Consider the following 25981-nt stretch of genomic DNA (forward strand, 5'->3'; position numbering starts at 1 on the left):
TGTACTATTCTTTCTCACTTCCGTCTTTCGTGAAACTGGCGTTGTTTCACGTGGCAGCTGACTAGTGTTCATGGGATGTGAACATTAGCTTGGAAGTGAGGCAGTGGCCTCCTCTCCTCAAGGCTGATGAATAAACGAGTGAGATTAAAACGGCATAAATATTTAAAACGAAAACATTTTTCACCCTCAAATCACACAATGAGTCTTGTTCGGGTATTTAGCATCCCTCTGAGAACTATTTTTAATCAGAGCGGCTGAAGGATTTTCCATCAAGTTTCATCACTTTTTCCCTGACTTTCTACCCTTTTTTCCGGGGCTATGTCTCTGTCTCTTTAACATTCAAAACTCACTTGTCAGTTCTGAAGCACGCCTTGAGTATCAGGATTCCGTCGGTAAGCTCATCTCATTATCCCCCTAAGTGTGTGTGTGCCCCTTGTAAGAGTGCATAACTGACTGTGAGAGAGCGGGTGAGTGATGGGTGTGTAAACCCCCTCCCTTCTCATGCGCTGTTTGAAATAAAGCGACAGATAATCGCAGGGCTCTGGCGAAGCAAGCTCATCTGAGCGCCAATCGATACCAGTGCCATAGCTTCAAAGAAACCCTTCAAAGAGTGGAGAAATAGCCATATGCTCAATGAGCCTTGTGTGTGTGTGTGTGTGTAGTTGTGAGTGTTTGCATGTGTGTGTGTGGAGACAGAGAAATAATAGCTGTGGAGGATCCATGTAAAAACTGCCTTAGTTTAGAAGACTTTAACAGAGCTGACATGAGAAGCTAATGCTATTCAAATTGGACCAAATCAATGCTTCGTGCCTCCATATTATCCTTCTTTAATCTCTTATTTAGCCAACTGACAGCCGATTTGAGCTTTGTATATAAAACAAGTAGGATTCTGCCTCACCAGGACACACACACAGACACACACATGCATACACAGACACTCGAGGTACATATAAATATGACGTAGGCACATGTATGTAGCATCTTTGGGAATATGTCATATATATTTTAGGGTACGTATTTGGTTTAAACCTGAAGTTGAGCATTTCAAATATATACAAATGTTTCTATGTCAAGGTTGGCACGATAAACGAAGTAGATTTGAAAAAAAAATTGGAATATGATGATTCAGCCCGTCAGCCCCGAGAAAAAAACAAAACGTGCCTAAATCATTTCAATAATGAACTGACCAGGTCTGGAGCAGGCTGGAAAAACAAGGTAGTAATCCATGTATTTGTTTTTCGTCATTAAATGCAGCATGATTTCCTGTCAACACGAGGCGAGGGTAACATAAGGGGGGAAGACTCATTCGCAGTGTTAGCAAATATGTGCGGACCACTGCGACCATAAGCAGCTGTTTTCAAAGTGTGAGGCTTGTCTCCCCTTGGTGGCGCCAGAGGACGCCACAGGAGGAGTGGCGCAAGAAAAACTAAACCTAAACCTGAAATAAAAAGGTCTAAAAACTGGTTTGCTCAAGTATAGGCTACATTATTATTGGTGGCGGTAGGTTGTTCTCTACTGCTATTGATCAGTTTAATTTTTGGAAACTAGTGTCAAACTCATGGCCTGCTTAGCCATTTTACGTGGCCCACCAAAATCGATTCAAAATCAAGTAAACAAATGTTTTTTTATGAACAGTAAAAGTGTCATTAACAATCTTATTCTTGATATCGCCAGAATCATTTTTGTTTTTATAGTTTTACTTTTAATTTCTGCAGGTGTGTGAAATAAAAATGAAATCTTCCATCACTGTGGTTCGATGGCCTCATCAAGCTGAAAGGCAGTTTTGATTCGTCAGTGAAAAAAGTTTGAACTGTTGTCTCATTGCGACAGCGGTGTGTGTGTGTGTGTGTGTGTGTGTGTGTGTGTGTGTGTGTGTGTGTGTGTGTGTGTGTGTGTGTGTGTGTTTGTGTGCATCAGCACGTCTAATTAGCAGAGACAAGCAGGTGTAAAAGTGTAATTAATGACACGGTGGTCTGTGGCTATTATCCCTGCGTGAGCTCATCTCAGTGTTTAATTACAAGAACATTCAAAGAATTACAGTTTCACAGCATCGCATCCTCACATTCCCCGCTCGCATACGAAGTCAACTTTAATGAAAAAGGAATTTTACAGGAAAGAAGAGAACCCGTTCGAATGACCGTCCGACCGACCGAACACTTTTAGCCTATTAATAGTTTCACTACTGACGATTCATAATCGGCGCACGAGCTAATGAGCTGGTCCTCCTCTAGAATACAAAAGACACACACACACACGTTGACAGAGATTGAGGGTTGGTGTCGACGTTGTGTCCAATTACCTTCAGAGCCGATGCATCCAAAAGAGAACGCTAATTAGCGTCCGCACACACGTGAACACAAAACACTTGCGGTGACACTCTCACAAATGTGTGTGTGTTTGTGTGTGTGTGCGGAGCGGACACAAATATGCAGATTGATGATCTGAAATGACGTTTATCTTCCCTGTCGAGCGACTTGTTACAGGAATTGTTTCTGTCAGTGTATGATCATCATCATTCACGCTCTCCCCGACCGCCGCGCTCCACAATCATCATGGCATCATCAATAACACGTGTTATTTAGCAATGGCTGTTTTAGCCAAATTGATTTACACTTCAGGAGTGCGTTTGGCTTCATTGAGATGAAAATGATATTAGATGCCAGCCCATGCAAAATGCCTGTCAGGCATTAAGTGGAATGAATGTATTCATTTATGTTTAAGTGTAATCAGTCTCCTGTCTCGGGCCCCTCGCCAACATATACGTGTCTGCACTCGTGCTCCCTCGCCCCGACTCCCTCGCCCCGACTCCCTCGCTCCGTCTCTTGGTAATTGGACAGAGTAATTGGGCCTAATGAATATGTCTACAGCCTGCTTCGTTCACTCTCCATTAAACACAACTGGATTAGATTTACTGTGCTTACTCTAACATCTTAAAGACTCCATCAGTAACCTCTCTGTAACACACACACACACACACACACACACACACACACACACACACACACACACGATTGGCTTAGCACAGGCGATCGAAGGGCTCTCGGTCAATGTCTCCATCGGGAGCGTAATCTATCTGCTCCTCACTAATGAACACTACAATCACTCTTTGCGTATGTGTTTGCCTTCGTGTGTGTGTGTGTGTGTGTGTGTGTGTGGGTGTGTGTGTGTGTGTGTGTGTGTGTGTGTGTGTGTGTGTGTGTGTGTGTGTATTTAACTTAAAACATGTTAAAAATGAGATGATCATTTGACTCACTGAACAAGGCGGGTAAATGTTGGTGTCGTAGGTGTTCTCACACATGATGTCACCAACTTATAACATGATTAGTAAGTTAATAAAACACTGCATGTAATGACTTCCTGACACATTTAGACAGGATTCATGAATAATTACTTTGAACTAATGTTGGTTTGTGGGGTTTTACTTTAGGAAACAGCTGCCATTTGAACTAACTAAAAAAATATATATTTCAGCTGACAACTGTCAACTGGTTATTATCCAACTTTGACCAAAGTACCCGCAAAAACTCTTCATACGCTTCATGCTCTTATGCAGGGCAGAGTGACCCCCCCACACCCTCTGCACGTCACTATGGCGGCCCAGAAGAGTAACTGCAGCAACAGGCTCCTCTCCATGCACTGCAGAACAGAACGATTTAAGACATCTTTTGTTTATTCTGCCATTAGATGTTACAACAGATCCCTGCCTCATGCTTAACATGCACTTTTTACTTTTTGTTTGAATTATTTATTCATGTATTTTTACATGTTTTGTATTTATTGATTGTATACATCCATCCATCAAACTAAAACACTTTTTAAATATAAAAACATAAAGGTTTGTGTAAAACAAGTGCTCATAAAATAACTGAACTGAATCTTTGCAAATCAAGAACTTGTAGTTTCTCTTCCAACAAAAGTTGATGTTTAAATGCTTTTAGTCAAGAACATCAAATCAACAGAAAAAAACTCTGGTTCACTGGAGAAATAGCTAATCAATAATCCAACGCGTCTTTTTTTTTTTCTCAATAATTCAGTACTGGAGTTATATTTTCTACTCTATATAATTCACAACCAAATAGTGCTTTTTCTAGTTCAGTGGGCAGATTCGAGCAAGTGGGTGTCCACCTACACAGACACGGCCAGAGACGAAATTAAAGAAGTGATCACGTTATTAGCAGAAAGAGACGACGCACAGCTACTTGTTCGAAGCTGCTTTCTTGACCGAATCTAAGATTATACTACTTGCTTGTCTTTGTGGGTCAGATCGATAGTAGATTGAGTGAGACTTCATTATTCTTGCCAGAACAACAGTTCATAACACACGATGGCAGCGAATAACAAGATGTCAGTTCAGGTAATGCCCGACTCATGGCTTTTCACCTGAAATGGTTGACAGACGGACAGACGGACAGGCAGGTTTCAGCCTGTGTCCAGTGTTCCTTTTACTAATAAAGATATTGACCATCTGTGAACAACAATGCTGTGTGACTCACTTAAAACACTTCAAACTGCTGGTAGAAGAACGTTGATGGTTGACTCCGACGTTGTCTATTGGGTTAATGATAGAGCGGAGCCAAAGGACACAGCTTGTTTTTACCACTAAGGACAGTTTTCTCAAAAGGGTGACATGGGTCACACCAATGGTGCTTCACATGAAAAGCATGTTTTGTGAGCAACTACTTGTAAAGTCAAACAAACTGTCGAACAACAATGCGGGAGAAGTTGGAATGCAGCTTCAGTTTTATTTGATCCGCCATTTTGACTTTACACTAATTTAAGACCCACCCTGAGCAGATAAGATTGGCTCAGAGGCGGAGCTATTGTTCACCGTCAGCCACTTGAGGTGTCTCTGGTGTCTTGTCATGATAAAGTCCCGCTGTAGAATGATGTTTGTCTCTGTGATTCCAGTATTTGTAATACAGTTGGCTTCACTTGCATGTGAATGTAAAATATATATAATAAATATTTAGATTCATAAATATTTATATTATAATTGAACTCTGTGAGATCAAAAGTATTCCCTCTGCCTGTGTCAGTTAAATTTATTGTAGGTGTGAATAACGCGTTTTCCACAACTATTATTTGCTAACACATTCGTTTTACTTTGACTTTCATGCAGCACAGATGCAGATTCACTCACACATCATCACACTTCCACGGCTCCAACAGCCCTCTGAGTCAAATCCCTTTTGAAAGTGACCAACTGTGACCGTGAAGATCTGTGTTGTCCTCGAAACACAAATGACAACAGGTCGACTTCTGAAACCCCCAAAAATCGAATTGAAACATCACGAGTCTTATCTCATGTTCAATCGCGAAGCCTTTTGGGAAGCTGTTGAGTCATAACACGATGTGACAAACTAATTTTCTCTCTTTCTCTTGTTTTTTTTCCTCCACCCTCCGCCCTCAGTTTGAGGTGTTGAAGTGCTTCTTAAGGTAAGAGATACTGTCGGTTTGTGTTTGCCTTCCTTCTAATTCTGTGATTTTCAAACCCAGCATGCCATCAGCTCTCAGCTCAGTGTGTGTATCCTGTTATGTCCTGAAAATCCATTTTGCTCTGATTTCTTTTCTCACACTCGTACATCAAAAAGGAAGAAAACTCTTACAAAAGCCCCTCATGAAGAAAATAGGGGGACAAATTCACAGCTTCATTTGTTGATAAAAAACTGTTGAGTCCACATCCATTTACTGAACCTCAATGTGTAGCAAGTCTGCTCAGTATATGAAAATGTTTGATTTAATTTCATGTGAGACATCATCTATTTATTAGAAAGTCCCTTTTGACTCGGTAAAATCATTTCCAATTAAATAGATAAATCCAAACAGACTGCAGCAGCTGAACAACAAACAATAGTCAACAAACCTTGTGTTCGAAGCTTATGCTCAAACTTGTGTTCCTGATAGAGATGTATTGTTCTTTCGGGTGACGTCTCTTTTCCGACATCTGTGTATTATATTCAACTATATTATGTTATGTCCATGTGGAGTCTCATTCATCCAGACAATGATTATTCCAAAGTAAAACTAAAGCAGGAAGCGTTTAGGAAGAGCCTTCAGAATAGATTTAGTCGTAGTTTTCTCGATTAAATGTACATTCCGTGAAACCTTTTCTCCTTTTGATCAGTTCATTCTGTGATACCAAAACACTTGAGCTGACAATAATATGAGATTATGACATCCAGAGTTTTTAATACGATACTTCACACTGGAACTATCATATAGATAAATATAAATAGTCATCCCAACTTTCTTACATTTGACAATTTTTCACATATATGAATGACATATAAACACATATAAAAACATTTGGCTTTCCCAGTGAAACCCGTCCATGGACAAACACGTCTTAATGTTGAAGCCCCTGGAGTGAGACCAGGTCAACATTTCAATAAGTGGAAGCAGAAGAAATCGAGGAACTCAGAGACGCTCATTTTAATTTCTGCAGCTTTTTCTAAACAAAGAAAAAAAACTTGCACATAAAAGAACCAAAAAAACCTGCATTCATGAACATTGTTTTACCAAAATGAAGCTCTTAAACTGAGAACCGCAGTGAATATAAATGTTTGTTTACTGTTACTATACTATTACTAGTTCCAACCATTAAACGGAACACCCTTTAAAGGGTTCATGTGAAACCCAACTCTTACTTCTACCGACTCTCTCACGTTTCAATGTCTTGCTCTGCCAGATGCAGTAAGTCCCTCATCATGAGCATGTTTTCAAGTTATTCTTTTAAAGGGAACCTAATGTGCTGATTTAAGTGTCTCTTGAATTATTCTAGGACCTCCATTATACTCATCAGTATTTTTCTTTTTGCCAAAAATTCTCATTGAATAAAGATATTTACATTAGAAAATACGCTTAAGCCCCGCCCACTTAAAATGCACTGTTTTAGCTGAGAAGAAGTCTCATCCAAGCAACCACGCCGACTCTGCTCTCATTGGTCACAAAAACATGAGTTGCATTCAAGGACTCACGTAAATTTCAAACTCAGCCACGAAACTCCCGTTTTGTACATTAAAAACAAATAATAAAAATAAGATTCGCTGCTTAATGTACACATTACAAAAACTCCGAAAGGCAGATGTAAATCTCAACATGTTTCCATAAATATTGTTGTTTTTTTTCTCACAATTAACATGTAGGTACTTGACTGATTTAGGGCACCTCCACCAGAGTGATGTCCGAATTTTTAATTTAAACCGTAATCTTGTTTGGCAAGATTTCAGACGGGAGAGAACTTTATTCAGTAATAACTTCAAATCGGAGCAACGTTATGATGAATGACCTGCTGCATTTTGTAGAGAAAGACTTCAACATTTACAACATGTGAATAAGTCAGGAGAGTTGGGTTTTCACATTAGCTGCCCTTTAATAAAGTTCTCCCCTGTTTAAAATCTTGGCGAACAAGAGGTTACAAGAGCGAAGTCCATTATAGTACAAACAGACCAATCCACACATTAGTTGACCTTTAAGATGTAGATGACTTCTGATTCACTGTACTTCACTTCACCTGACTGAGGTTACATCAATCATTGTAGAATAATAAATAAATGATGATCATCAAGTACAGAGATATTTGTAATCTATTTTTTACCTTTATGTAGAAAGTAATGAATCTGAAACTGATATTTGATATACTAGCTGTATGTTGATGACAATATTTAAGATTAGAAATCTGGTTTGTCTTTTTATGTTTTCAATCAGTTTTCATAAATAAAGATGAAAAAGTTAAGCTAGAAATCAAAACTCCCAGTTGCTGTAAGATGTAGTGAAAACGTCATCACCTTGACAGGTAGCAGAAGCATCGCTGAATTAGCTGGTTCTGGTGTGTTTGTCTGCTCAAGGTTGTGTACGAGTGTGAGATTTCTCAGGATCCTGCCCTTTGCTTTCTAGCTCGCAGTGTTTGGAGTGGACTCTTGTGGGAGCGCATGTAGAGCCTCATTAGCGGCTACATTCTTGGCTCGTGTGTTTGAACTGGAGACTCATTGTGGGCACAAAGTCATATGTTACACTACTGTTGGCCCATCTGCCATGTTGGCCCTGACTTGAGACTTTTTTTTTTTTCTTTTTTAAGAAAAGCTAAATTAGAAAACAGATGGGAGAGATGCTCTTCCTCAGTGTGTGATTCCTCAACAGACACAATTAAGTGAGTGTCTGTGGCTTTTTTGTTTAAACGATGAGTCAGCATTATAATGTTGAGGGATAAACTCAAAAGTGTGTGAACGGTTCACCCACGTCTACGTGCACTACGATTAAGAATGTCGGAAATGCATTTCGACATTGTCTAGTTGTCGCCGATGCTAATGACGTGCACGGAATCAAGCAGATTGTGCAATAAACACATGAGAGGGGTTCCAGGACAGATAAAAATAGGCAAAAGACAAATTTAAATGCAACGCTCGGGCTGTTCTGCTGGCTCAGCGGTGGAAATTCCCCAGGATGATTTATGATTAATCCCGCTTTCAAACAATTAAAAGACAGCACGTATACAACCATGTTTTACAGTCGAGATGACTCTATGAAACACGTCCCTGATCATCTCTATCCACAATCCATTGTTACCTTACACGGCTCTGAACCCTTCAGATTGTTAGTTAAGTTACTATAACTGAAAAGGTTTGTGCAACTTGAGGTGAGGCTCAGGGCTTTATTGATAACTCTTCTTGACCACAGTAATAGATGAACTAACATAAAAGACCACCATCACCATCAGACTCATACTCCCTGTTACAGACAGTTTTATTCAATATTTAATGCTGTCTGCACTAACCACTCCCCCGTGCTGTCGACCTGTATCATCACAAGTTCACTCTGCCCTCACAGATCAACCGTAGATAGATGTGATCAGCCGTCAATGTCATCAAGTGTGACAGTTCCTCGTGTTCTACTCCACTCAATTACTTTGAAACATATGCCACACACACTCCTTTAACTCAAGAGTTGAACCATCATCTCAACAGTCTATGTGTGAAATACTTGCTACAGTCAATCAACACTTTAACTGCCTCGTTCCAATGGTTATACTCAGCAGGAGAAAGGTTAATTATTACGTACAGGAAACATGTCGCACACTGCCTGCGTGTCAATGTTTGTGCATAGATGTGTGATGTTGTTTACTGTGCAGAAGTTATAGCAGCCAATGCCCCACATTTCCTTTGCATCCAACACCTTGTTTCCTAGGTGCGTATTATGGCGTAAACCAATTGAATTGATACAACTTGTTATGTTATAATTGCTAACTTTATTATTTAAAAAACAATTGTAATGTTATAAACATGCATTCATGGAACATGTTATGAATGCTCAATTCAATTCACTTTTAATTAAAAAAAAAAATAATTAAAAAGTAGTTTAAAAAGAATATCTATAATATGCTGTACATTATCATTTTATCTTCATTGAACTGAACAAAATAATGTTTGCATCTTAAAGTACATTCAAATCAATATCAAAATAAGTTTTTATTTCACCTTTGGATGATGAGTCATCGAAGGAACAAGATCATTCAATCAAATGGCAAAATAAGACTTTCCCCCAAATGTTCGCATTTAAATAGTTACTGAGAAACCTTATCATTCAGTACCATTGTGGAACAGCTGCTGCTCTGCATCAAAATAAAGTCAGTTGACAAGATCTTTCTAATGAGGCCTAGTCATGCCACAATATTCGGCTGGAAATTTCAGAGGTGGTATCCCAAGAGTGGGAATTCCAGACTGGGATGCAGCCTGGAACATATTGAATACGAAAGGTGTTTTATTTTGAAAAAAGCCACTGGTTTCAGTCAAGATTACTCAAAATTAAGTGTTATTCATTTGTACAGGTTTTATCTGAAGCTTGTTCTGTGAATCTAATGTGACATTAAGGTCCACTGTGCAAAAAAGGTCTGGAACGACATCTTTAAAGGCTCATTGAAAAAAGAAAACAAGATGAACTATAATTAACAAATAGTGTCATTATTCATGTGTTATATAAGGCTGATACAATAATTCTGTTTTTATAAAACATGATGCCAGATTTACCTTGTGTACGAACAGACTGGGTGAATAATGTGAATGAAACCATGTTATGAACATTATTATGAGTGAAAAATAGTCCTTATAATTAATTCTGTTACAACCATTTGTAATTCATTTCATGATGTCATCAAGAAGATCATCTTCACACATGCTTCAGTAAATCAGTGATCACTTTTGTCTCTTTAAGAATACAACAACTTATGACGCACAGCACAAAAAGCTGCACTGAAATTTTGTCTTTTTTTTTATGTAGATTCATGAACATCTTTAACTCTCTGGGTATTTCCTTCTTTTTTATCTACATTATCTTTCTCTTCAAACAGTGCTAACGCCATGTCTCTTCTTCTCATGTCTATTTTGGTTCCCATCCACTCTCCACCATGTTCCTCCCCCTCTTCATTCTCATTTTGATTTCAACTCCAGACATCTTCAGCAGTAGGTGCTGCAGATGGGAGAGGTAGATAAAATAGGGTGAGTAGGAGGCAAAGAAGGGAAGGAGCCAAGGGAATATGGCAGACTGCGAGAACGGAGAAAGATTAATAGATCAAGCAAAGCGGAGCATGATGAAAGTTTGGAATAGAATGGGGAGTAAAGGAAATAAAAGGAGAGTGAGGTGGGGTCATGGTAAGATGGGCGTGAATAAGAAGGGAGGAAGTTGAAGATGATCCTGGATGACCAGCAGGTTCTGTCCAGTTGTGCCCCGAAGAAGCTATTTCAGTGCTGGGCGGAATCATGGAAGTGGCGTGGACGGGAGGATCGGGAGCAGGTGAAGCGAAAGAGTGAAAAGCTGAGACGCAGGAGGGAACGAAGTCAGAAACGGGTTGAAGGGAAATGCGGAGAGATCCATGGATGGATGGATTGATGAAATACGTGTGCAGCACAAGAAGTGTTTGGAAGACATTTACGGGAGGACACTGGCTGCACGGAGTTAAGAAGGATAATAAGGCCATATCTCATGCCTGGGCTGCTGTATGTTTGTGCACACCAGCTGTCCACGTGGGCTGTGTGTGTGTTGTGCCTGAAAAGCTCACACCAAAACAGCCGTTGTCCTATTAGGGATCCCCTTTTACTAGATGACTTATGTGGGCCTTTTTTCTTACCCACAGGTTGACAGCTGATGTGCAGAAGCACGCACTTTAGAAGCCAACAGCAGCACACCAGCATGACTCAGAGCAGCAAACCTCATTTATTTAAAAAAAATATGTAACATATGACGTGGGTCATAGATTTTTCTTTATCAACATTTATAAAATAGTTAATATATCTCAATGTTCAGGAAAATAAATTAAACTGACAACAATTGTTTATTTCAATGACATTTTACACTTTCATTTTATTGATTCTACCAGAGGACTTATTTACAAAATGCAGGTCTCGGCACCGCTCACATTATTCTCACCGTGACTTTTTATGATGGGCTGTTTTGTCCATAACAGAGGGTTTAACCGTGCGGTGGAAGACTTTCAATTGTTAGCAACTATTAAATGTTCTGTATCAGTAGTAGTAATAATGAGTAGTAGGTGCATAGTAGGTGACATTCCCAATAACCTCAAAATGGCCTCTGTGTACTTGAATATCTGGACTCCAGAAGAGACCAGAGATGTCTCCAGAGGTGCTGGACGATCTAGCTGACATGGCTTAGTGGGAGGAAGTAACAATAGACAATGTCTCGGATGTGCTTGATTAGGTCCAGTGGGGGGACAGGAGGGCCAGTCCGGAGCATTAATGTCTTCATCACGAAGAACGATCTGCAGCCACAGGACACTGAGCAGTGTCCTCTTTAAAGGAAGTCAGGTGACCTCAAGAGAGCATGCAGCCCTCCAAGAAGAGACCTCTCGAGACCATTAGGGCTCAGTACGAACTCGCATTGTGGAGACCCTCAAAAGGTTCTTGTTGGTATCTCCAGACAGAAGGTTCCAGAATAGCAGTAACTTGCATAGTGAAGAACTATCCATAGACTTTTCTGAGAGTAAATTCTCACGCTCATGAAACTACATCAACAGCCCGTCACACTCGTTCAACTCACTAGCAGTCAATAACTGCACAGGTGCGACACACTCGCCGGCGATCCGAGGGTTCAGAACCTGATCACCCTACCTTTCTACTTTGTCCAGAACCAATTGGGAAAAAGAGCACGGAATCCATATCCGATTGGCTCATTATAGCGGTAAGACAAGGATCCTCAGCGAAGCTTCTGGAGTGTTTATTGCGCAATTTATTTTTTTGGACAGTTTGGACAACTCATATCAAAGGTTTGATCGGACCAGTTTATCGGTCACTGCTCTGTAAGGAAACAGCGTCACTGAGGGAGTTGCAGTGACTAAGAATCAGGTATAAACCGGTGCTAGGAAGCTCTTGAAGTTGTTGCTGGAGTTTAAGAAAAGTTGGATAACTATTTGAATAGTATAAAATTAAAAATGAAAGTTAGGTAAACAGTGAGACTTTCTTGTTTTGTCATGATAGCTACATGAAAACCATTTTCCATTCTTCGATGACCCTTGGGATTGGCTCCGACCTGACCTATCAGAAAGCACGAGGTGCTTCTTGAATGCTCCTCCACGGATGCCAAATCTAAATTAAATTCGAGGGAACAGGAGGTACAGAAAGTGAATGCAAGTGAGTAGATTGGCAGCGAGCATGTCTTCAGGATGGGGGTCTTTCTGCCATAGATAACTTTGTCTCACAGGTGCCATGGCAACTAGAATGAGATAGCACCTTCTCTGTGATGATATGTTTCTAAAGGTTGACAATTGATGAATCAGTCACATCACCTCTGATCCAGTGTCAGATTAGGGTTACCAGTCTGGTTGCAACTGGACTGTCGTCATAAAGCTTCATTTAAAGTATAAAGGGAGTGGCGTCCAGACGCACGATCCACTAAAGAAGAGTAGAAAAGAGATGGTCAATGAAAAAAATAATAGTCTCCAAAAAAACAATTAACAACAGGCGCTGACAAAAAGGTTCATGGTAAATTAGAGAGTGCAGAGAAATCTCAGAGCCAAATATTCAATGGACGTATGAGGGTGTGAGGAAGAGTCTTACCAGGCAGAACTGAAGCTGAGGACGGAGTATACGAAGGGCAGGAGAGTCCAGGGTGGTTCAAAAAAAGCTTGTAAAACAGCTCAACTGACTTGTCTGTCCGCTGTGATGGGGAAACATCTTTGCTCACCATGATGCAATGTGCAAGCGCTTTCATTGGCTTCTTCTTTGTTTTTTATGAAGGCACTAGCTCACACCTGGGAAAAGTGCAGCTAAACATTTTATTTCAAGTTTATTATTGTATTAAATCTAAATAAAAAATGTTTTGTATTTTTTATTCAGATTTCTTTGACTTTTTGTGTAACTTTAGTATGTTCAGACAAAAAGGTGATTTTTCTATGAGTTTTTTTTACACAAAAGGTTTATACTTTTTTTTTGTTGCTATAATAAGGTTTATTTTATGTTGTGATTTCTTTCTTTACTATTCTTACTTGCTTTGTTTTTTTAAGTTTTTCTCCAATATTTTTGCTCTTCGCTCCTCTCTTTTGGATTGAAACAGTCACAGTATATAATGTGGCCGAAATAACCCAGGAAAAAAGGGCCATGTAATCTAGATTTAAATATTTCTTTGTCCCTTTAACATGCCTGCATGAACGTTAAAGCGTTACATTCTGAAAAATCATGCGGCAGCCCAAACGTTGGAGTAGTTTTGACTTTTAAAAGTTGCTTAATATTTAAGCTACATATTTCCAATTTAGTTTGAAAGGATGAGACGCAGCTTATGAGAATGAGCTTTTTCAATTAGAGAGTAGCCAGTGTATTGAGGGACACCAACAAAAACCATGTGTGCACAAGACCAAGACAAGGGTCTCCTGAAGGTGTTCTTGAACATTTTTCTTCCATCCTCACAGTTTCTTCAGCCTCTTCAAAGTCACATTTTCCCAAAGAAGAAACTCAAAAATCCTTTGAATCTGTTTCTAATATAATGTTGAGTCTGAAAGTATCTTCGCTTGATGGAAACAGTTTGATTCACAATGTTGGTGTAGTAGTCAGTGTGAGTAGGACCAGGGTCAGGGACCCCTCCTACACAGTTGCAAGTTAGGATTCATTTCATCATGTGAATCATGCAAAATCCTAGTCGGTTCCTTCTAATAACATCCAGGAAAATGACAATGTTTTTCAATTTAAACCCTATTCTAGAGGCTGCCCATATACAAAACATTAAATGGAATTTTAACATGCAGACATGACTCTACGAGGGGCATTAAAGGTCTAATAGGTGCACGTGTCAACTGCTGTGTTGATGAAGCAGGCTCCTAACAAAGGGCAAAGAGGCTGTGGGGACTTTGTTAAGAATAATTCATATCAAATCGGAAATGCCGCAACTCGTCTTAATTGTTTGGCCTTTTGGCCAAAACTTTAGAATCAATTCATAAGTCTCAGCTGATCTTCTTGTATGATCTTGCAGTTTTTTTTAGCTCCGTTTCCAGCTCCGAGCAGGTGTCTGAGTGCTGTATAATCACTCGCCTCAGGAGGTTGTGCAATTGCAAGAGGTTTTTAAAAAATGACATTATTTCTTGCAAAGCTTTGCAGTTTGAAACAACTTGATAAGCTTCCCTCAGATGATTAAAACATTCCACTCTTTTAACACTTTCTTGTTTGATTTTAAATATTTTCAAACCAATAGATAAAACCTTTCACCTTCTAAAAGCCTCCTCACAGTGAGACTCACCTGCGATATAACCATCACCTGCAAGTCTCCAGCTTACAGAACAAAAATCGTTTTCTTTATTCAAGTTTAAAGCAAAGTCAAAACTGTTCCAATTTCCTCTTGTCCTTTAAAGTGCAAGTTACTGTACTGTCGCCATTGTGACATTTTGTCTCTAGAATGAAGACTGACCCCTCAGACGTCTAACCTTTCTGAGTCAAAACAATATTGAGATTGAAGTAAATGAAGTGATATATCGATAGCTGCGCGGATCCAAGGTGGAGAAGCCTTTCATGTGAAGAATATGGGGCAGCTATATCAGTGATGGGGGATAGGCAAAAAATAAAAGGGGGGAAAATGGGTCACTTTTGCAGAGGGAGTTTGAGACTTCATTAGGAGATGCTCTGAAAAGGTTCTGTGGGTATTCTAATTCCATCGCAATTCCCACTTTGAACTCGCAAACTTCATATCTCTCGCCGTAAACATGAGCAGGTGTCGTGTATAGACCACCTGGCTTGGGTTACATCATGATTCAATAATGTTCCGAGGTGCTGACATTTGTTATCCAGAGCTGTGCTGACAAGCGAAGAAGTCATTGTTGCTGTAATTTGACTTTGAGCCGTGCAAAGGAATTAGCTGTACTGTGTAATTGAGCCTTTCAAAGATGATGGCTGAGCAGATGGAACATGGCGAATCTCTGCGAGAATTTCTCCACCCTTCCTCCATCTCATTGCTCATTTGCCCTTTTTTCATGTAATTCCGCTCACCTCTCATACAAGCCATAACTCTTGTAATTTCTCCTGCTCCCCCTCTGCATTGTAGGCATTTTCTTTTACCTCTCCCGCTCTCTCAGTCATTTGTTCTTTTAGCCTCAAGCTCAGAGGCATCTAATTTGTCTGTTAAAGTAGGACATCCATGAGCAATTTGTCGCACCTAACAAATGATCATTCTCAATTGTCACCATAAATCCATGTGTGTGAGAACAGCCGAGCACACAATGGCATCCGGAGCACCCTTGCAGTGTTTTCAAGACGTACCGACTAAAATAACCCTTAAATATTAAAAGATTAACTATTTCATGGGTATTTAAACATTCTTAGAACAGCATGTGTTGTTATTATTAATTACATTATTGTGATCTTCCTTGGTGGTGCCTGAAAGTCAAATTTCATTCATTCCATATGGTGTTCAAATCACGATCAAAATCCCACATCTGAGATCAGATTCCTCATTATAGAAGTGCTGTGACTTCATCTGGTTCTGTTGAAATATTAAACAAGACTTTTAAAAAAAAATTGACTCCACACATCGCTACAGTCAAGTCAAAATCCAAGATTCCGGACAATGACCCAACCTAGAGTTAACTTGCTTTTTGTCCGTTATTTCACCAATTTAACTTGATACTGACTGTACCAGTGAAACTAAACCACCATGATTTAAGTTGTTGTCTTGCATGAGCATCGTACATCACTGGCTGTGAGGATAAATTCTGTCTCTTGAGTCAATATTGTTTATTCTAAGAGACGAATAAATATGTAATACGAAGTAATATGTTTTTCCTCATGTGATTCTACTTATATACATGTGTTCATCATATTGACACATTGACATTTTATGTGTGAGATGCACTTTTGTCAAAAGATTCAGAGTCAGTGTAGGTGTCTGCATGCAAAACTTACTTTTGCAGAGGTACACGTAACATTAACTGCACTGCTCTGGTAACTTGATTTCTCTTTGAATCACTCCTTTTTGGCCAGCTTGTCTGAAACATGAATAATCTTTTTGGGTCGAGGCTGTTGCAGATCAGTTCAGTGAGATCTTGGTTCGCGTTGGTAACAGGGACTTCTCCTTGATGGAACCGTCAGTGCAGACTCATTCAGTTACTTTTTTGTCAAACTTTCATTTGAATTTCTTCAAACATATATTTTGCTTTGGTGCCTGATGTGGGGTGATGAGGCTGTCTGAGGGTTAGTCTGAGGATTCAAGCACTTAGCTTTCACCCAGAGAGTTGAAAGAAAAATCATCTTCAGGAGCTGCTGGGCTTGACAAAATAAAAGCCCAATTTAATTAGGGAGTCAGAACAGTGGTTGTGGTCGTTAGTTAACTAACTTCTCGCCACAACAGCAGAGATGGAAGATACAGTTCTTGTTACACAGCAAGTTTTGTCATTTTTAACGTTGGTACACTTTGATTTTGCGAAATGGAAACTAAAACTAAAATCCAGAAAATCACATTGCATATTTTTTTGGATAATTTATTTCAGTGTTATTGCATGGTATTTATATTTATTAGCAATAAAAGCAGTATCTATTTACTGGCACAGAAACCTTTGATTACAGAGATCAGGTGTTCCATGTAGTTTTTGACCAGGTTTGCTCACACTGCAGCAGAGATTTTGACCTTCACTCCTCCATACAGATCATTCAGGCTTCAGAGTTGTTGCTGGATATTTAGTTCCGTCCAAAGATTTGGATAGGCTTGGTCAGTCAGACCTTGAAATGTTTCTTATGGATTCACTCCTCAGTTGCTGTATGGCTGTGTGTTTCGGGTTGTTGTCATTCTGGAAGACAACTTGAAACCTCTTACTGAGTGAAGAAGGATAATGGCCAAGGTCTTCCAAAATGTGGCCCCTTCATCCTACCTTCAATGCAGGGAAGTTGTCCTGTCCTTTTTATAGAAATGCCTACCCAAAGAAAAGTTTCTTGTGGTTGTACTCATCATTTTTTTCTCCAAACATAAAGCTATCGAATAGAATAGAATAAAAGGACCATTTCCCAGTCGCCCATTGGATCAACCTGATGGTCATTGACTTTTGACGGGCCTGGACATGCACTGGCTTAAGTGGAGCTGTGTGCGCTGCAGGCTTTTAATCCATGGCGACGTGGTGTATAACTAATGTCCCAGCTCTCTGCAGGTCATTGATGTACATCTGACCTCATATCTCACCTTCTTTCCTGATAATTGATGCCTTGCAAGGTGTGATCTTGCAAAGGAGCCCCAGACTAAGGAGATTGACCATCAGCTGTAACCTCTTACATTTACTAATAATTGCATCAACACTTGTTGACTTCTCAACAAGCTGCTTGTCAATAGTCCTGTTGACCTTGCGCAATAAGCACTAAATATGCACACTCAAATGGCCAGAAAATTGAGTGTGGATCGATGGACACTTTCCACCTTCAGCGACCGCCATCTTAGTAAGTAAGTAAGTAAGTAATTTATATTTATAGAGCGCTTTTTCCTAGACCAAGCCTGGAAGAATTGCTCTTCTCTGGTCCTGAACCGTGTGCGAGGAACCATCAGTAGATTCTGATCCACAGACCTAAGAGCCCGAGCTGGGGTGTAAGGCTGGATCAGATCAATGATGTAAGGAGGAGCTTTACCATGAAGAGTTCCGAAAGTAAGAACCAGAATTTTAAAGTTGATCCAGAGTTGAGGCAGTACTTGGGTGACTTAGGTCAGTTGGTCAAACTGAGCCTGAGAAACCTGGGTGTTGTATTTGACAAATGTATATCTCTAGTTCAACACTGCAGAAAACTGACCAGAAACTGTTTCCTTCAACTGAGAAAAATCTCTAAACTTAGGAAAATGTTGTCACAACATGATCTGGAGCTTGTAATCCATTCGTTGTGTCTTCTCATCTGGACTATTGCAACAGTTTGTTTTCATGTCTTAAGAAGGAGCTGTCTCGCCTGCAGTCAATACAAAACTCTGCAGCGAGAATTCTGACCCACTCAGGTAGAAGAACTCACATTACTCCCATCCCTAAAACTCTTCACTAGCTTTCAGTTTCTTTCAGGATCAACTTTTAGTGACGTAGATGACGATAAACGGAAGATACGTCACTGACCATGCGTCATCAGAGCAGATACCGGCGTAAATGTCTCAAGAAAACACTAATTTTACCACAAAACAATATAGCAACAGTGATTGTGTTTGATTTGAGACAGTACTATCTGTCGAAAATTTGCACACTTGCCAAGTTCGTGCACTTAATGTCTACTATAAACCAGTGCACTCGTGCGTGATATGGGACACAGCCATGTCGTCAGTGAGGAATTTACGTTTAGTGCATCCAAGTCACTAAGATGGCGGCCATTAAGAGTGGAAAGTGTACATTGATCCACACTCAATTTTCTTGCCGTTTGAGTGAGTCGTTTGAGTGCGCCACTTTTGCCCTCTGCTCATTGTGAATGCACTTGCATACTCAAAATATTAAGTGTAAGTGCACTACCAGCTATTTGGGACACACCATTAGTCTGTAAGAGACAAAATTCTTACTTTTTGGTAGGTGTCATGCAATAATATGCAAATAAAAGAATATAATGTGATTTTCTAGATTTAATTTTTGGATGACTTCTCTCACAGTTGAACTGTGACAATACTCGTTTGCCCTATTGTAGCTATTCTGCCTCGTGATGGAATTTTTAACCACTGATCTAGCATGTGAGGGTTAAACTGCACAAATCCTTGATTAACTGATAACATGTTATTGCAGAACAAATTTTTCATTACGATTCTAATACTTTTCAGTGTAGGATTCTGTGAAATACCAAATGCCAAGGGTCAAATCATAGTTATCTCAAGACACTTTGAAGTTCATATAACACTTTATGAGAGAAAAGAAGAACTGGTGAGTGATTCGCAGTGAACGACAGTGGATTTTTGGAACAACTATCTATAGTCCTATTCTAACGGGAAAAGTATTTCCTTGGGACCTCTGTGTTTTGTAAATGACCCCCCCTCCTCTGCGTTATTTTAAGTGCATTCACAAAGGATAAGCGATGCCGGTAAAATAGTCATTTTTATTGACATTACCTAGAGATACATATGTAAAAAGCGCAATTACTGAAAGAGAAAGTTAGTGTAACCAAGTGTTCTTCTTTTAGAGAAGATGAAGTGGACAACCGTTTATTTTCTTTCGTTTCACAACCTGTGCAGATGCTCAACAGCAAGAGCCCTGCCCTGCACATAAATTTGCCCCAAAATTATTCTTACAGAAGAGACATAGTCTGTTACAGTAGTGTAACCGAGTGTGTTCGTGTGGGGAAACAACAAGGCTGGAACTTAGTTTGTAGCTGTGCAGTGCGCACGTCTTCTTTACTTTCGTCATGTGGAACACACCCCCAACAACAACAAACTCGATCTACTTCCTTTTCAACCCCTTCAAAATAAAACAGCAGAGGTAAATATAAACACAATGGCGAGTGCCTAGAAGTCCTTTAGAGTGGCATATGCGACATTCAGAATTAAAAATGCAGACATTCAGATTCACACGGGACTAGTATTATCACCAGACGTCTGTGAATTACAGTCTGTAATTTGCGGCGGAATTATTACATTACAAATCACAGACATGGCACATTCGCGCGGGATTTAAACTGAGACATTCTCCGCAATTATTACAAATTACCAAAGGTCTCCAGGTAATACTTATCCTGTGCGAATAGGACATAGGTATAAGGAACGTATCATGCTAGAAGGCTAAGTAGTTCGGATTAGATCTGTCATGTATGTTGGTGCTAGACCATGTAAAGCTTTGGAGGTTAAGAGAAGGATTTTAATTACATTTTAAATTCTCCTAAAAGGCAATGTTAATGTGATCACAACTCTTAGTCTTAACACCAGCTCAGAGTTCCATATGAGCTGAAGAGTTATTAGATACTTATTTAACAGATATGAACTACACTAGTCAAAAATACATGAGTATTCCAGCAGCAGCCAAGGGATGGTAAGTCCTGTTTTGTATTTGAGCAAGGTGAAAGTAGGCCGTCCATGAGATTTGGTTATGTATGAGTTAAGGTCCTGATCAAAGCATCCCCAAATTTATTTTCAGTGGTGCTAGCAGCAGGACCAAGTATATTATGAAAGGCTCTATTATTTGTTAGGGATCGTTAGAGATGTTGTGGACCGACTAGTAAAACCTCAGTTTTGAGTGTAGTTGTTTTGAGCTTCTTCCTTTCATCTCACGTCATCGATAAATATGATTGGATGACATCAGCATAACATTGAGAATATATTTGTTTATGTCTATTCTGAATAAATGGCGTAGTGGAAGCATAACGCTCATGAAAAGGAGTGGGACAAGAACAGAGCCTTGTGGGATACTATAGGTGATATACACGTATATCGTTTTTTCTTTAGCCTTTTAAACCGGTTTAAAGCTGCTCCATGTAAACCTACTTGTTTATCTAGTCTGTAGAAGGATTTGGTGGTCAACGCTGTCAAATGCAGTACTAAGGTTCAGAAGAACAAGAACTGAAAGACTGATCAGAGGCCATTAGCAGGTCATTACTAACTTTTACTAGGGAGGTCTCTGAGCTGTGGTGTTCCTTAAAACCAGACTGATGCTGTTCAAATAGATCGTTGTCATGGAGATAATCACAGAGCTGACTCGCAACCACTTTCTCCAGAATCTTTGAAATGAAGACATTAGAAAAGCCCATGGTTTGTGAGAACCCCTGGATCAAGAGTGCGCGACAATAATTTAGGCACTTTTAGTTCGTACATCACGATCAACCTAGAATTAATCGCAGACATGTTCGTCCCTTTCCACGCCCTCATTTACATATTTAAATAAAATTTAAATGAAGCAGAGTCCGTGATTTTTCTCCCTGCGATCAGAAGAAAACAAATAAAAAAATGAATGTAAACTGGATTAATCATTTATATTCCTTCATTTAAACATTTCTGACATGGATCACATGCTTACATTTAAATAGTGCAGACGAGCTCTGGTGTAAATGTTAATATTTTATATACACAGTTATTAACGTGAATACTTTATTTACAGACGATCAGGGGCTTATTTGAAACGTTTCAAAATTAGTTTAACAAGAATAAAAGTGTAAATCAGTGACTTAAAGAGTATTGATGATGAAGATGATCTGATCGTCTGAGTTTCATATAAATGTGTGATGCAACTGCAACACACATGCGACTTCTTATTACATTAATAAAATAAAAACATTCCGTGTACAAATGACAAATCAGGTGACAGTGTATTTATATAGGTGTGTTGTTCAAAGATAGTTTCATTCTGCAGCTTCACTTTGATCAAACGTTCTTTCACAAAAAATCTTTTGTCGACTTATAAAAACAAGTTCATAATTACTTTAATATTTTTTTTCTGAATAGCGTAAAATAGTGGATTAAAACATTCATTATAAAATGATCAATATTTTCTTCATGAAAACAGATCATCAATTTTGGTGGAAGAGAACATATAGTGTAACTACAACTACTGTGTGTTAATTTATGATCAATATTGATCGATAATCTGATGAACATCACAACGTGACTAGTGAGGCTATTGTAACAGTTTATTTTCATGTCTTATCAAGAAGGCGCTGTCTCGCCTGCAGTTGATTCAGAACTCTGCAGCGAGAATTCTGACCCGCTCCACTAGAAGAACTCACATTTCTCCGATCCTTAAAACTCTTCACTGGCTTCCAGTTTCTTTCAGAATCAACTTTAAAAGTTCTTACTTTCAGATCTATTCATGGTCAGGCTCCTCCTTAAATCACTGATCTGATCCAGCCTTACACCCCCAGCTCGGGCTCTGAGGTCCTAAGCTTTGGAACGATCTTCCTCTCGCTTTGCGCTTGATTGAGTCTACTGACTCCTTCAAGAAACATCTTAAGACGTTTCTATTTGTTCAGGCTTTTCCTTGATTTTCTGGAACTCCTGTTGTGTTATCAGTTTTATCTTGATCTTTAAAGTATATACTTTATTGAGTATTGTTTTGAATGTTTAAGCGCTTTGTGACCCTGGTCTGGAAAAGCGCTATACAAATAAAAATTACTTACTTACTTACATGCATCTGAACAGCTGATCCAGGCGTAGCGACCTACAGACCTTGTGGGAATTATTAACTTTTTACCGTTCTTTTCAGGATTGATACATATGGACTTTGACGCGAATGGAGGCTCAGCACGTTTTTTGTGCGTACAACCCTTTAGTACATGAGGCCCCTGAGCTTTTAGCGTCCAGACTCAGTATGGCAAGGAGAGTGGCACATCTGATCATTTTCTAACTCTAACCGATAATGGCTGGAACTTCAAAAACATCACATTCAATAAAGTTATAAATGTTGCAAAATATGCGATCTGGGTCAGGTTCAATCTCTGGATTTAGATCATTTTCAGTCAAAAGAAAAGCTGGAACTCTAATCACGTGTAGACAAGAGGAGTCTCCTGGCTTTAATTATAATAAAGAGAATCAAATACTTCCCAATGGGAATCCCACGAGAACCCCTGCTGTGATCTGAAGCAAGTTCTGCAACATGCTCGGTCCAGACGACGGACCGCTGGCTGGACGGCCTTCATTACTGGTGCTGGTCAGTGCAGGTGAACCGGTCTTGCTAACAAGCCGCTAACCAACCAGAGAGGGAAACAGCAGCGTGACATGATGGAGGAGAAAAAAAAACCTGAGCCTGCAACATGACGGTAACTGGAGACGATAACAGCCTCTTTTCCCATCTGTTTTCACAAACGCTTGTCAGATCGCCGCCGAGAAAACAGAGTGAAAGCGGAGGATAATTAGTGGAGCGTTGTGTCATCTCCCTAAAACAAGATCACACTTGGTGTTCCTCACTCACCTGCACCAACACTTGTGCCTGTCTAACTGCAGCAGTCCTGTGGGGAGAGGGGTTGCCCTATTACCCAGCAGCCCATGCATTTTTCAACTCCAGGCAGGAAGTGGTGGAGGAAACCTATTTAGTTTGCGAGACAGGCGCTGACATCAAACGTGTTTATAGGGCACGATCCAATTTTAATGCCGAGTTCTCTGGAATTTATTTGATATTGCATTGTTGACGAGGTTTACATCAGCTAATCCTGCGCGTGAGTTATGCTGACGTCATCGCTTCGCCACTGACGGCGGGGTAGCAGCGCGTGCTGGTGGCGAAAGCGTGCTATTGCATGTTGTTCCACTTTATTATCACATGCTCTCGTAAGTAAGTAAGTAAGTAATATATATTTATATAGCGCTTTTCCAGACCAGGGTCACAAAGCGCTTTAACAATCAAAACAATACTCAAAACAGTACATACTTCAAAGATCAAGACAACACCGAGAACAACACAGGAGTTCGAGAAATTCAAGGAAAAGCCTGCACAAATAGAAACGTCTTAAGATGTTTCTTAAAGGAGTCAGTAGACTCGTGTATATAGGTTTCTATTATTTAATTCACACAAACATCATTTAAGTTAAAATAAATGAAGGCCGAAAAGAATTAATTAAGTAAGTATTTAGGAATATATTTCCACATTAATCCGAGATGTTTCTTTAACTTCAATTTAATTATCGCATTAGAATATAACAAGACCAAACATAAATAATATCAAAAGAAATAAAACTGACGGTATGGTCGACAGCACCGGAAAAACATTAACCTTAACAGGATATAAAATATCATCCATCGATCAGTTGGGTCTGTAACAAGAACACAAACAGTAATAACATGATAACAAACTAAATAACAAAAAAAAAAATGTGTTCACTGAAAAAAGGGGATAAATAATAAGAAATGTTCTTCTCTTATTTAACTTTCTATTATCTTGTAAAGTAACAAATACAAATAATAAATATAAAATCAAAAACACATTCAGATTTTTTGTAAAACTCCTAGTTTTAGTTTAGGTGGTATTAAAACATAGCATATTAGAGTGTGCCAGTTAAAACAAAGAATCAATTAACTTGTGTACGTTTCCTTTAAGACTTTATTTCAAAGACACACAGAGAAAGATTAATGATTTTCAATGGCATGGGGGATTTGGTAACCTGTGAAGCACGTTCCATGGTTGTCAGCTGGGCCTCCGACCCTCAGTGAGACAGTAGAGAAAATATTGTATTGTTTTTTCTTAGATTTGAAATCAACCTGCTGAGGACACCCAAAGGTCAAGAAAAGTTACTTTGAGTTGTACTGACTCTTGGGCTTTAAACCATCATTATAGAATAAAGATAATAACTCAAATAATTGTTGCGTTAAGAGGAACGGTCTGAGACAATTACTCCTTTGGTCTAGTCATTGTGTTGTTCTGCTTTTTTTTTTTTAAGAGAAAACTATGCAGCCGACTTCTCTGCATCACATTAAGACAAGATTAAAGCAAATATATTCTTGTAGTCACAGGTAAATTGCTGCTTCAAGTGCCGGGTCAACCAGTGCCATCAGGGTTTCCAACTGTTGATTCATTCCCAGCACATATGCCTCTCATCTTACATGTAGCTCTCAAGAAGCAAGCATGAAACCCTTAAAAGCCTTAAAAGCTCCGGCGATAAGTGTTCAGCTGCAGTTGTCCATTTCCCCCGACCTGCATCTGAAACTGTTGCAGCTCTGGCATAAATGCAAGTGCAGGCAAAGACAGAGCTAAAAAGCCGGAGTTGGTTTCCGGAGTTCTGAAGGGCTAAGACTCTATTCTAATCCCTTTTCACTTTTCCTTCTCTTCACCTCCTCTGCCCTCTAAACCCCACTCTCTCTCTTTTTCTGTCTCCTGCAGGAGAATTCGGAGGAGATTTCCTACTTTCGTCGTCAAAGATGAAACAGCCCTGCGGTCCTGTTTACTGAAACAGGTAAAAGAGTCTTAAGTTCAAAACCAAAATGTATATGGGGGTTCTGAGGCCCAATTTGAAAGCAATGTTTGTATGTGAAGCATTAATGAAATGTGGAGGAAAATAAATCCATGTGTTTACTAACAAGCCGATTATTTCTTAAAATCAGCATTTTTTATATAATTAATGATGGAAAAAAAGCTTTTTTTAAATTTCAAAATAACATTATCATCTTATTTTAAAAAATGTAACAAGATCTTTCAACTCTTTACATTAAATATATATATAGTATCAAATAAAAACATCTGTATTTTAGTTAATAAAGAAAAAAGTCATTCAAATTAAAGTATTTTCTTGTAAAGACTTTTTATATTGGAATAATTTCTAGCTTATCGTGACATTCACTTGTAGCTTAAAACTGAATTTATGTATAAATATAAAAGTATTTATTTTCAACGGAGGTGATTGATTTAATAAATAAATTAGCTATAAGGGGAAGATGTGGTACAATGTATGTGTATAACTGGTCAAATTACAGCATAGGGAAACACTTTGATTCAGTTAAACAGGAGCGGTTTGACGGCTCGTGTTGCTAACATGTCACCTTGTTATTTGTCATTAGAAAAACTTAACTTTCGTCTTGGAAACCCTGACAACTTGCACAACATACACAGAGAATATCAGGACACAGAAAGAGAAAGACTTTGTCCTATGAGACGGCAGCA

The 25981-nt window shown here is 39.2% G+C and overlaps 1 protein-coding gene across 17 annotated transcripts in view; it reads left to right on the forward strand.

Moving 5' to 3' along the window:
• Positions 1 to 25981, forward strand: part of ptprdb (protein tyrosine phosphatase receptor type Db) — a 145217-nt gene that overhangs the window by 19852 nt on the left and 99384 nt on the right. For all 17 annotated transcript variants that reach the window (XM_087798394.1, XM_087798393.1, XM_087798398.1 and 14 more), the window contains exons 3-4: positions 5411 to 5436; positions 25205 to 25277. The gene's annotated coding sequence lies outside the window, so the exon portion shown is untranslated. The remainder of the gene's footprint in view (positions 1 to 5410; positions 5437 to 25204; positions 25278 to 25981) is intronic.

Source organism: Callionymus lyra, chromosome 1 (assembly GCF_982586985.1).
Source record: "Callionymus lyra chromosome 1, fCalLyr1.hap1.1, whole genome shotgun sequence".
Classification (NCBI taxonomy): Eukaryota; Metazoa; Chordata; class Actinopteri; order Syngnathiformes; family Callionymidae; genus Callionymus; species Callionymus lyra.